Genomic DNA, 13,820 nt, shown 5'->3' with positions numbered 1-13,820 from the left:
TGTGGTGGATGTACCCAAAAGAGAGGACCGATATGACCCACTTTCGAAGTTGTTTTATGTTTGCATAAGGTACTTGGTCCAAATGGGTTAATCAGTTCGAGAGTTCTCCTGGGCACCAGCCAGACCTACGACAGGGCTAAATCGACTCCAATTTCAGCCAAACATATTTGGTTGTACCCCAACCATTATTTCGATCAAATTCATTTTTGATAATTTCAAAGTGTATATAAGTAGACTTGTTAGCTTAAAGGCTAAGGGTATAATGAATAAAAAAATAATGCTTTATTAACTCTGATAGTACTACAGGAACGTCCCGATATCTTATGCTACACAAACTGACACCAATATTACAGATGACACTACTTATCGAAGTTTTATGACTTATTTTCTGAATGCACCGAAAGTAGAATTAACAGATTTCAGTTACATATGTATTATACACTTCTAATTTTACAACTAAAAGTGTCAACAATGACAATTTCTGTAATGAATTATTTTATGTCGGGACGGCGCGTACGCCATTCCCGGCTACCAAAAATTACACGCACGAGTTATTCACATTAGGAATAATCGCGGAGGTCAACTCAACCGAAAGTGCAATGGCCAAGCCTCACTCCGGGGGAACCGCCTTCATGATCACGGTAACCCCTACGCCAGGTAAGTATGCTTTTCTCAGCCATTTACGAACTATTTAGCCAACGCAGAAAAGCAATCGAATGAGAATTATTTTCAAAAAACGACAAACAATTCAAGGCACATCTTACGTTGAAATCAACGTTTAACATAGCGGAAATGAGCACCAACAACAGTATTAGGTACAAAGATTGGACAATTAAGGGAAAAATCACCCTTAGTAGAATGTGTATTAAATTTTACAAAGGCATAACAATAAAAAAGAAGCCAAGTCATAACAACTGCCGCAAGGTCATGTACATACATACACATGCCTCTGCTTCTTTTCATTACTACCTGCATTGTATGCACGAGTATTTATCTGTATAAATGTCTTATAATATTTAAGTTAATTTTTAGTAAATAAAATAACTAAAATTCGCAAAAGAAATCAAAAAATGCAAAGAGCCTCCAAGGACTATTTGTATTCACAAGTGATATGGAATGACATTAAAATATGCATTTTGATTTATTTTTTTGTTACAAGAGCGTCCCACACAAACGATGCAGTTCCTGTCAGACCCTAATCATGTTATTTTCACTAATCGTTTAGCACTGCATTTCACCATATACAAAAAGGCCAGTTGATTTTGGCTCAAAAGTTTGCAAATGGCACGACACATAAGAAGCATAGCAATGTTGAAAGGAGTTCAAGAAGCCAAAGTAAATGTACGTTAATTCACAGAAATAACAAATTGCTTATGTTTGGCAAAAGTTTAAAAATTATTTTGACGCGTACAATCATAGACTAATAAACGAATAGACAGAGAAATTGTAGTGTGCTTGTTTTTTGTAGATGGCGCCCATCCATTCAATATGCTCATGATATCCTGAAGTTGTCACTCAAATATGTCGTGTAGTAGCTCCATAGACAAAATAATCTATAGATAGAGAATTTTAATGTGTTTATTTTTTATAGATGTTGCCCTTCCACTCAATATGTTCCCGATATGCTATGGTTTTCACTCAAATATGTCGTGTAGTAGCTCAATGTTAAAAAATATCACTAACGCCATCTAACTATTACAGAGCATACTAACTAACAAGCTGAGAACAATTCTTCGTCTACACCTTCATTAGTCTATGGTACAATTTAATTCACCACTAAATACTTAAAAAGTCGAATTTTTATTTTATACGTATGAAACTACAATGTTCATACATGAGAAAAATTAAAAAAAAAACAAAAAATCGCCGGAGGGCTTTTTAAATTAATCGCGATCAAATTTCAATTTTTTAGGGTTTTTTAGTTTTCACGATTTTTCTTGGAAACAGCAAGTCCTATCGAAATGAGATTAGAGAAAATATTGTAGCTGTGAAAATTCTCTACAAGATTGACATTTATGATATGTTCGTAGATTTTACCATTTTTGAGATATAGAAGTTCAAATTGAGACAATGCACTGATTCTATCGCCTCCATAGACTAATGAAGGTGTAGACGAAGAATTGTTCTCAGCTTGTTAGTTAGTATGCTCTGTAATAGTTAGATGGCGTTAGTGATATTTTTTAACATTGAGCTACTACACGACATATTTGAGTGAAAACCATAGCATATCGGGAACATATTGAGTGGAAGGGCAACATCTATAAAAAATAAACACATTAAAATTCTCTATCTATAGATTATTTTGTCTATGGAGCTACTACACGACATATTTGAGTGACAACTTCAGGATATCATGAGCATATTGAATGGATGGGCGCCATCTACAAAAAACAAGCACACTACAATTTCTCTGTCTATTCGTTTATTAGTCTATGATCGCCTCCTTATAAAACAATGTTATGTACGGTGCGCCTTAACAAACTTTAAATAAAAACCGTTTACACATGGGAAATTTTTAGGGATTCTGAAACATGAGAAAAATCCAAATAGAACAAAAAATCGCTGAAGGGATTTTTAAATAAATTGCGGTCAAAGTACACATTTTTAGGTTTTCGCGATTTTGCTCGAAAACCGCAAGTCCTATCGAAATAGCCCCATTTCGAAAAATGTTGTGAAAATTCTCTACAGGATTGAAGGATATGATTTGTTCCTAGGTTTTACCATTTTTGAGATGTAGAAGTTAAGGTCAAATATTTTGGTTTTTTGTTAGGATTTCGCGATTTTCGAAACGGTAAGTCTTTTCGAGTAGTGAAATTTCTCTACAAGATTGGCTATCGTAATTTTTCCTAGGTTGTACCATTTTTGAGATACGTTTAAGTTGGGATATTGCAGTCATGACATTGTTTTATAGGGAGACGATACAGTCAGTGAATTGTCCCAATTTTAATTTCTATATCTCAAAAATGGTAAAACCTACGAAAGTACCATAGAGGACAATCTTGTAGAAAATTTTCACTGCTACGACATTTTCTTTAGTTTCATTTAGATAGGGCTTGCCGTTTCTCAGCAAAATTGTGAAAACCTAAAAAACCCTACAAATGTGAACTTTGACCGCGATTTATTTAAAAAGCGCTCCGGGTATTTTTTTTATGTTTCTCTTCTATAAACATTGTAGTTTCAGAATCCGCAAAAACTTCCCAGGTGTAAGCTCATTTAATTTAAAGTTGGTTCAAGAGCGCAATTAAAAATATGTTGAGATGTGTAAAGTTTATTTTGACGCTCTTTGTATGTATTTATGGCCATAAAATTCCATGTTGATATGACCATTACCGATTTTCTGACTTACTTAGCTGGCTTTTTACAGAACATTTGTTCCATAAGCCGAACTAAGAGACGATTTCCAATCCTCTCTGTTTGCTGCTGTATTTTCCCAATCTGGAATATGGAGTTTTCTGATGTCGCGTTTCATTTGTTCGCTTCAACGAAGCCTTGGTCTTCCAGTTCTGCGTGTGCCGCCATGCGGCCCGTATTTAGACGCCTTTTTAGCGAGTTCATCATCACTCATTCTTATGACATAGCCTAGCCAACGCAATCGTTGTATTTCGATTCGTTCAACTATATTGATGTCGTAGTATAATTGATGCAGTTCGTTGTTCATACGACGTCGATATTCTCCGTCAACGCAGATTGGCCCGTAGATCTTTCGAAGAATTTTTCTCTCGAACACACCAAGCACTTGCGCAAGTACCCATGTTTCGGAACGATACATTAGCAGAGGTAATATCAGTGTTTTGTAAAGTGTTACTTTTATTTGACGAGATGTGGCTTTATTCATAAACTGTTTTCTTAGTCCAAAGTAGCAACTCTTGGCCAGCACTATTCTTTTTCGTATTTCACAAATGATGATGTTTGTTGTATTTATCGCGGTGCCGAGGTGGACGAAGTCTTTTACTACCTCAAAATTTCAGGTACCAAGATTCACAGTTGATTCGAAATCTGTGGACGTATTGCGCGTCTATACCATCAACATAGTTTTATGCCATTTACTGCCAGACCAACTTTAGCAGATGCCCTTTCGACTTTTGGTGTCAGTGTCAGTTACTTGTACAACTTCTTTTGACCTTTGAAGAGATCAAACGACAGTCCGTCTCCTTGTCTGAAACCTGGTTTGCTAATAAACTCTTCGGAGAGGTTCTTTTATATTTTAACTGAGGACGGAATTTCAGTTAATGTCATCTTACAAAGCCGAATGAGCTTTGCGAAGGAACGTATAGGGCTGTCGAAGGCTGCTTTATAGTCGACAAAAATATGGTAAAAATATGGTAGGGTCCGATTATTTTATTGACCATAGGCTGATACTATCTTATATGCAATAGGGAGCAGTCTTATGGCCCTGTAATTACAGCACACAGTCCTATCTCCCTTTTTGTTGACTTGACATAGGATGCCCACGTTCCAATCATCGGGTGCGCGTTCTTCCTGCCAGATGGTGCTAACTAGCTGAAGCATACACATTATCAGCGTGTCTCCGCCGGTTTTAAACAGCTCGACTGGTAAGCCATCGGCTCTTGCTGCCTTATTACTATTCAGCCCGTTTATTGACGTCTTTACCTCATCTTAGTCGGGCGTAATACTCCCAATACCATATTCTGGGATTGGATCTGTGGCATCTTCGTCGTCTTCGTTAGTATTGAATACCAACTGTTTGGAAAAATGGTCTTTACATATCCCGAGTACACTTTCTGTATCATTTACCCAATTACCTTGCTGGTCTCTACATCAGTTTGATGTTTCACTCTTTGGTAAAATTTTCGTACTTCATTCTGGCTTCTGCAAATATCGATCCCGCTTTTCTACTTTTCCCTTTTTCCTGCGGAAAGGACGTTTCTCCACCCTCCTTTTATCCCGGACTTCATTCTGGCTTCTGTACATCTCGATCCCGCTTTTCCATTTCTCTCATTTTCCAGCGGTAAGGACATTTCTCCTCTCTCCTTTTCTACCGATATCTCTCCTTATATGCCGTATTTTTCTCTTCGGTCGAGGTCTCCGGTATTCAAGTATTGATTTTGCGGCTGTTTGCATGGAGTGGCCAATATTTTGCCATTGTGGTGGTGTGTTGTCGGGACGAGGAGTGCTTTTATTAAGCAATTGGGCTAGATGAGTTGAATATGCTGTGGCTATCTGTGTTTGCAGCCTACTGATGTCCAACTTCCGCGTTGTATTTGTTCGTGCTTTATTTGCAACGTTTAGACGGGTACGTACCTTTGCTGCAACAAGGTAGTGGTCCGAATTAATGTTTGCTCCTCGGAATGATCGTACCTCCAACACGCTCGATGAATGTCTTCCCTTTATCACAACGTGATCAACTTGATTTCTTGTTTTTTAATCTGGAGACAGCAATGTGTCCTTATGAATATCGATATGCTTATATTTGGTACTGATAACTGGCATGTTTTTTGTCGGTGCGAAGTCTGTCAGCATCACAGCAGATATTTTCCTTTCCAATTTTGGCATTACAATCGCCTAGAATAATTTTAATGTCATGGGCAGGACAACGTATAATATATCTTGTCTTTGGTTGGAGCATGAGTGCAAATAAAGCTAATGTTGAAGAATTTTGCCTTTGTCCGTATTATAGCGAGCCTTTCATTCACTGAGGTGAAGCTGGAGACCAGGTGTTTAACCTCTGACCAACTACAAATCCGCAACCAAACTCATGCTTTATGTCATGGCAGCTATAATACAGTGCGTCACCTTTAGGTGTTGTTGGGTCGCCTTGCCCATTCCATCGTATTTCCTGTATGACAGTAATGTCGGCCTTGTACTTTTCAAGTACATCTGCAAATCCGTAAACTGCACCTTCTCTATAAAGAGTGCGAACATTCCAGGTGCAAATTCGCAGATCATGGTCCTTAAAACGTTTGCGGGGGTAGTAAACTTTGGAGGTGTTTGTTTTTTTTTCGTTTTTTTCATTGTAGGCTGCTGTTTTGTGTTGTTGTTGTTGTAACAATGTTTATTATTATGTCTGTATGTTCGTTCTTCTGTTCAATCTGGCTCTGGGTCTATCTCCAGTTCCAGGAAAGTGGATGCTTCGATGGGATGTAACCACAGATCCACTGGAGTTAGGTGTTTTGTGTCGTTCGGGCCCATGCGGCATACTGGGCAGATGTCTTGCACGGCACGGTCGATTTCCGCCCAATAAGAATTTAGGCGAATGCAATATCCCGAGCGTAGTTGCACCGAAACTACTCTAATTTGTCGTGGCAGCTGACGCTCCTCAGCTGCGATAGATGGGGGATGCATCCGTGTGAATACTATTTAAACCTGCTTGATATGCCTGTTAATCTAGGGGTTCTCTCGTATATTGTTGGACCTCCCTCTCTAGAGCATGAATATCCTTCCTGATATGCCTGAATGTGTCGGGCCTAGCCAGCAGATGATGATTGCGATGGCTCTCACGGTAACACCCAAGCAAGTACTGCAACGAAAGCATCTCATTGTGTTGCTTTACTGGAAGAATCTTTGCCTCTCATGTAGAAGGTCCACTGAAGACTTAAGGAGGTACCCTGTTGCTGTTCTCAGGGCGGCAATCTGGCAGGTTAGAATCTTTTTCCAATCCGTATCGCATAATCCCGGGGACCAAACTGGCGCCGCATAGCGCTGTTTTCTAGGGGAAGGTTACTAACCCGACGTCCAAACACAAATTTTTAACGTTCTTATGGGTTAACGCGCGGCACATGTTCGCTCACTACCTTTAACGGGTGTTAAAGGCAGCTCCCCAAGTGACACCACGGGGAGGTCAGTGTCCACTTAAGATGAGATAGGGGGACCAAGATAAATACCGCGCTTTACCATGTTAAAGCCGGTCAGGACCGTTACTTGGTATCCTTCATCGCCTAAGTTACCCATTTTCTGAACTCCTCAAAAATAGTACGCATTTTCCCAATCTTTGATTGCCAAAATTGTGGTGGCAATCAAAGCGTTTTGAGGATTTATTCTCATCTTTCATCCAATTTTGCTGTAATTGGTTGATATATCCTGGCAAAAACCAACTAGAATTGGATTCCTATTCAGTCTCAAGTCACTCGTTTGCTGTAGGTATTTCGTCATACGGACCATTTCTGCTGTCTGTCCTATTCACAAAATTTCTTCCTGGAAATAATATAAAATACAAAAATCTTTGCCTCTTTTCCAAAATATATATGCCATCTTTTTTGAAGAATTATTCTTTCTGTAATACTTTTTCAAAAATTTCAGGGATCACGCTGTTTTATTTAGTTACTAACTAAATTGTAGTATTACATAATTGATTAAATAATAAATAAATAATTTTAAATTTGAATACTTTTTATTTAGAATTTACTTTGTGGACAATTTTTATTCTTTATACCCTCCACCATAATATGAATGGTATAATTAAATTTGTCATTCCGTTTGTAACACATCGAAATATTCGTCGAAGACCCTATAAAGTATATCGTCATCATAAATGCCATAAAACGTTATAAAATGAAAACTGTTTTATAAAATATAGCAAATTTTTAGCATCATATTTAAAGACAGATATGGAATACATTTCTGGAAAAAATTAAAGTTAAATTAAAGTATTGGTCCATGTTTTGGAAATAACTACGATGACTACCCCTATGAGCAATTTTCGTGGTTCGTGGTAGAGGGTATAAAAAGTTTGGCCCGGCCGAACATAACACCTTTCTTACTTGTTTTTCTATTAACTCGCAATTTTATAAAAACAAAATGTCAACATTGAGGAGGTTGTTGTAATGTATTACTTTATGTCGGGACGGCGCGAACGCCATTCCCGGCTACCAAAAATTACACGCACGAGTTATTCACATTAGGAATAATCGCGGAGGTCAACTCAACCGAAAGTGCAATGGCCAAGCCTCACTCCGGGGGAACCGCCTTCATGATCACGGTAACCCCTACGCCAGGTAAGTATGCTTTTCTCAGCCATTTACTAACTATTTAGCCAACGTGGAAGAGCGATAGAATGAGAATTATTTTCCAAAAACTACAAAGAATTCAAGGCACATCTTACATTGAAATCAACATTTAACATAGCAGAAAAGGAAGTGGTGCTAGGTAAAATATTGGACATTCATAGCTCAAACATGAAAAGTATTAAGAAGTAAAAGAAAAAATCACCCTTAGTGGATTGTGTATTAAATTGTACAAAGGCACAATATGACTCATAACAACGAACACACAAGACATAACAATTGCCGGCAAAGTAATGTACATACAGTTTGTCAAGATAATATTATCGAAATAAGAAAACGAATATTTTATTGTATTAATTTATGACCTGGTGCTTGTTTGGTTCATATGGTAAACCTCTTAGAGGGGATATTCCTTTAACTAATATTGTTGATATTTGTTAGTAGTTAATACCTATTAGGAATAAAATTCATAAAATGTCATGATTTTCAATTATTTACGGAAAAGACGGGTTATTTTGTAATCTCCATTACAATTCCAAAATATTTTTTTGACACTTTGTATTAATGAATAATTTATTTTTGTTATTATTGTCGTGCTCAATACTGTCTTCAATAAGTCGAGCAACTAATTTGTGCAAGAACCCTGACAATTTCATCACAATAATGTGCAAATTTTCATAAATTCATATGTACGATAAAATAAAAAATTTTCGTTTTCTTCTTTCGAAAACATTATCTTGACAAACTGTATGTGTTTCATTTCAATTCTACCCATTGTACGATGAGTTAGTATGAAAAACACCACCTTCGCTACAAAAAAAAAACTCACCAATGGAATTAAATCCTAAAATGTAGAAGTAAACTACTTCTGCACTGATTTCTGTGGCTACAACAGAATTTTTGTTCTTGCAGACAATCGTAAAATAAAATCCTAAGCTCATAGGTTTTCTGTAGAGACATTCTGTATGTATTTTTTTGAGTTAACGACAAACATCGGTAAAATAAAAATGCAAAATTATTTTGTTTTTGTTTTAATGAAAGTTAACAGCATTCTTGATATCGGTAACAACTTAACAACTACCACATTTTGGTCGAAATCTTACGGGGAAATTTCGTTAATTTCCGAGTAATAAGCATTTTAATTATGTCCTCAGCATTTAGGGTAAGTGCACCAGTAGTCGGCACTTTAAGGATTCTCGTATCTTTAGCCTTATGTAATTCCGAGTCTAAATGTCCAATCAAATTGAATTTAAGTTGTTATGATTCGTTATTTTGTGTAGTTTTAGATTATATAGGGGGTTATCATGAATGAAATTTCCCCGTGAGTTTTGTTTTTCCGCCGTTGCAACTTAAGGGAGAAAGTGAAAAAATTCACGGGGAATTGCCGTTCATGATAGCCCCCATAAACATTTTTTTTTGATTATTTCTGTTCAACATGCAAAAAATACAATTTTAGTGAAATACTGCATTTTCACCAGTAGTCGGCACCATTCCCCAATAGTCGGCATGATATGATCCAGTAGTCGGCATGTTATATTTAAATGAAGAAAAAATGCATCCTTTACATTTTTTCTTAAATATTTGAAATAACTATAGTTTAAACATTAGTTATTTATACATTTCTAGTTTAGTATATACATTTCTATTGATTTTACTTAAAAAAATAAGGAAATTTAAACATATTGTTTAAATAAATTAGTTCGTACCAGTAGTCGGCATCTATTACCCAGTTGTCGGCACCCCACAACGTACGTACTTCAAATCATGACTAATATTGCTTAAAATCGCTAAAGATCCTTTCAAATTGAAACTATTTTTTATTAATTAGCCTTTAAAGTATTTCTTTAGTATTTTTGTAATTTTTAGCTAAAAGTAATCGATAAAAATCAATGGTTATAACCCCATGCCGACTTCAGGCAAATTTTATATTTTTTGGTCCCTAAAGTCGGCATCAGCAAAAATTGCACAATTATAAATATTTTTTAAACATTTCTTTTTCTAAAGTGTTCTTTTAACTGTTCTCTACCTATATAACAAAAATGTTGTGGAAAATTTCTTCATTTTAATATAATTACAGAGCTTATAAGGTTAACATCTCCACAATTTTTTTCTTAAGAAACATGCATTTTCGGTTGTGGTGAAAAACCCTCACTGACAAAAACTTAAATTTCGATATAATAATTGGTCCTAGCTCAATGAAATTTTATATAAAGGTAGCTGACAATATTGTTGAAGAATTTTTAAGATTATTTTCCTATTTTGTTTTCTTAATTTTTAGTTATTTGAGTTCAAATTCAAAAGATGCCGACTACTGGTACATGCCGACATTAGGTGCACTTACCCTATGCTAACTTCCACTTCATTTTTTATACCCTCCACCATAGTATGGAGGGTATATTAAGTTTATCATTCCGTTTGTAACACATCGAACTAATCATTTGCGATCCTATAAAGTATATATATTCTTGATCAGGATAAAATTCTAAGACGATCAAGCCATGTCCGTCCGTCTGTTGTAATCACTCTAGCGTCCGCAATAATTGAGATAGAGTGCTGAAATTTTGCACCCGAGGGTCTTTTTACCATAGACAGGTCAAGTTCGAAGATGGGCTATATCGGTCCACTCTTTGGTATAGCCCCCATATAACGGTACCTCCGGATTTGAGGTATTTTGACGTTCTTCGCCACATTTGCAGACCGAATTAGCTATAATTTGGCACTTAGGGTTCCTAGTGATCAACAAACTTATATCCCAAAGGATATGGGCATAGGTCCATGTTTTGGTATAGTCCACATATAACGGTACCTCCCGATTTTCGATATTTTGAGAATTTTAGCCACAATTTTTAACCGAACTATCTGCAATTTGACATTTGAGGTTCTCAGTGGTCATGAAACATCTCCACGAAACATCGTCAACATAGGTCCATGTTTTGGTATAGTCCCCATATATCGGTACCTCCCGATTTTCGGTATTTTGAGAATTTTAGCTACAATTTTTAACTGAACTAGCTGTAATTTGCCATTTGAGGTTCTCAGTGGTCATGAAATATCTCCACCAAACATCGTCAACATATTTCCATGTTTTGGAATAGCCCCCATATAACGGTACCTCCCGGTTTTCTGTATTTTGAGAATTTTAGCCACAATTTGTAACTGAACTATCTGCAATTTGACATTTGAGGTTCTCAGTGGTCATGAAACATCTCCACCAAACATCGTCAACATAGGTCTATGTTTTGGTATGGCCCCCTTATAACCGTACCTCCCGATTTTGGGTATTTTGAGCATTTTAGTTACAATTTTTAACCGAACTAGCTGCAATTTGACATTCGAGGTTCTCAGTGGTCATGAAACATCTCCACGAAACATCGTCAACGTAGGTCCATGTTTTGGTATAGCCCCCATATATCGGTACTCCCGATTTTCGGTATTTTGAGAATTTTAGTTACAATTTTTAACCGAACTAGCTGTAATTAGCAATTTGAGGTTCCCAGTGGTCATGAAACATCTTCACCAAACATCGTCAACATAGGTCCATGTTTAGGTATTTTGAGAATTTTAGCTACAGTTTTTAACCGAAATAGCTGTAATTTGACATTTGAAGTTCTCAGTGGTCATAAAACATCTCCAACGAAAAATCGTCAACATAGGTCGATGTTTTGGTATAGCCCCTATATAACGGTATCTCCCGATTTTCGGTATTTTGAGAATTTTTGCTGCAATTTTTAACAGAACTAGATGTAATGATCGGTATTTTGAGAATTTTAGCTACAATTTTGTCTATTCAAAAATAATCGTCAATATACATATGTCCATGTTTTGGTATATCCACCCATATAACTGTACCTCCCGATTTTCGGGAATTTTCAGTAGTCACGAAATTTCTTCACTAAAATTCGTCAACATGGGTCCATTTTTGAGGGTCTACATTGTTGTGATGAAAATACCCTCAGTTTGACTCTTGAAGTTACCTGCAGCTATAAAACTTTTCCGCCAAAAATTTTAAGATAGGTTGACTCTTTGATATAGCCCCGTAGTGGTACCTTTCACCTCGCTGAACACATTTTTTTAGATTAGATTAGATAACACTGTGCAACAAAATGGAGTTGAAAGTCTGGGGCACGGAAAATTCCTCTTGGGGAAGAAAGGCATTGGTGAGTATATTATGAACCCCGAAGGACAGATTCGCCGTTAGTCGAACTTCCGCGTTATGGCGTGATGAAATTTTTGTTAGAGACCCTGTGGGCCATCAGGAATTAGCGTTATATCTTTGTTCACTGTTGCTTAAGTGCTCTACAAAAACAACAAACAAAGATATAATGCTAATTCATGATGGCTTACCGGGTCTCTTGCAAAAACTTCATCACGCCATAACGCGGAAGTTCGACTCACGGCGCATCTGTTCTTTGGGGTTTTTAATATAAACACACCAAAGGCTTTCATCTCCAAAAGGAATTATCTCTGCCCCAACATTTGTGTTCACAGTGTAATTTAAGCAATAGTGGGAGGCAGTAGGAGTCTATCCATTGTCGAAAAGTTGTTACACCTAAAATTGTGAAAGGATCCTAATTATTCCATTTTAATTAAGACTATTTTATGGTGGAGGGTATAAAAAGTTCGGCCCGGCCGAACTTAACGACTTTTTATTTGTTTTTCATTAAAACTAAGAGTAAATTCTCCCAATTTTTTTTTTTTATTTTTTCCGTGAAAATTCTCTCATTAACTAATTTTAACCCCGTGAATTCGAAAATCACAATGAAAATGCTGTATTGTTATCCGTTTACCCGTTATTGCCCGGTACCATATGGAACCACCGCAGGGACTCCTTATAAAATGGTTCAAATAAAATTCATGTTTATTTTGTTTGCGTAAATCAAAGAGTTTCATTGATAAAATAAATATGTAGTTTATGTACAAGTGTTTTAGTTCAAAGATTTTTCAAATTAAACAAAGAGGAAAAAACGAATTTTACGTTTTTCAATCAATTTTGTTGGCTGAAAATGTGATATTTTTCGAAACATGGATAAATTCACATCGCATTTTTGGCACTTCGTACGTGAACGATGTATGCAATTTTAGTTTTGACATCTTTTTGTTCAAATCGTTTTTGTTTAAATAAGAAATGACCTTCCTTGCTGCAATCCCTAAAGCTGGCGTCTAAAAAATAGCGAGGCATTAAATGCAGACTTAGACAATTTGAATTGGTCTTTCAAGTTTGGGAATTACTTCGTCGATTCCCTCTTCCAATATTGGACTATAAATACGACCTTTAAAAAATGTTTGTGAAAATGCATATTTGGCACCATACAAATTACTATGGAAACAAAGATCGCGCTGGTGGCACGGGTTAGCAATACTCGATCGCCATAAAATTTCATATATAAGGTTTTCGGATCAAATAGAAAAAAAACGTTGTAATTTTGTTGGGCCGGCCTACTGTACATAAACGTTAACGATTTCTCCCTCTTTACAACCCTCGTCACTCAAAGTGTCTAAAAAGTCTTGTATATCATATAGTGACATACTTAAAATAAACCATAATAAATAAAAATGAAATAAAATCTTTGTCAAAAAATATATAAACAATAAATAACCCTCAAAGGGTTACGTCTTTGGGCATTTCAGGTGACGATTTGTATTTCGATAACTGCCAATGTAAATAATGAGAATTGTTGTTATGTATTATTATATGTCGGGACGGCGCGTACGCCATTCCCGGCTACCAAAAATTACACGCACGAGTTATTCACATTAGGAATAATCGCGGAGGTCAACTCAACCGAAAGTGCAATGGCCAAGCCTCACTCCGGGGGAACCGCCTTCATGATCACGGTAACCCCTACGCCAGGTAAGTAT

At 36.5% G+C, this 13,820-nt stretch overlaps 3 non-coding genes across 3 annotated transcripts; all 3 read right to left on the bottom strand.

Moving 5' to 3' along the window:
- Positions 1-500: 500 nt before the first annotated feature.
- LOC141391596 (U1 spliceosomal RNA) lies at positions 501-665 on the bottom strand. The gene has a single exon (XR_012409684.1). It is a non-coding gene; the product is annotated as a U1 spliceosomal RNA (small nuclear RNA).
- Positions 666-7,795: 7,130 nt separating this feature from the next.
- Positions 7,796-7,960, bottom strand: LOC141391632 (U1 spliceosomal RNA). The gene has a single exon (XR_012409712.1). It is a non-coding gene; the product is annotated as a U1 spliceosomal RNA (small nuclear RNA).
- Positions 7,961-13,655: 5,695 nt separating this feature from the next.
- LOC141391595 (U1 spliceosomal RNA) lies at positions 13,656-13,820 on the bottom strand. Its single transcript, XR_012409683.1, has one exon. It is a non-coding gene; the product is annotated as a U1 spliceosomal RNA (small nuclear RNA).

This window comes from Musca autumnalis, unplaced genomic scaffold (assembly GCF_047663935.1).
Source record: "Musca autumnalis isolate F117 unplaced genomic scaffold, ASM4766393v1 scaffold_1, whole genome shotgun sequence".
Lineage (NCBI taxonomy): Eukaryota > Metazoa > Arthropoda > Insecta > Diptera > Muscidae > Musca > Musca autumnalis.
The sequence above is the reverse complement of the archived record's forward strand: the minus strand, read 5'-3'. Positions and strand labels throughout refer to the sequence as shown.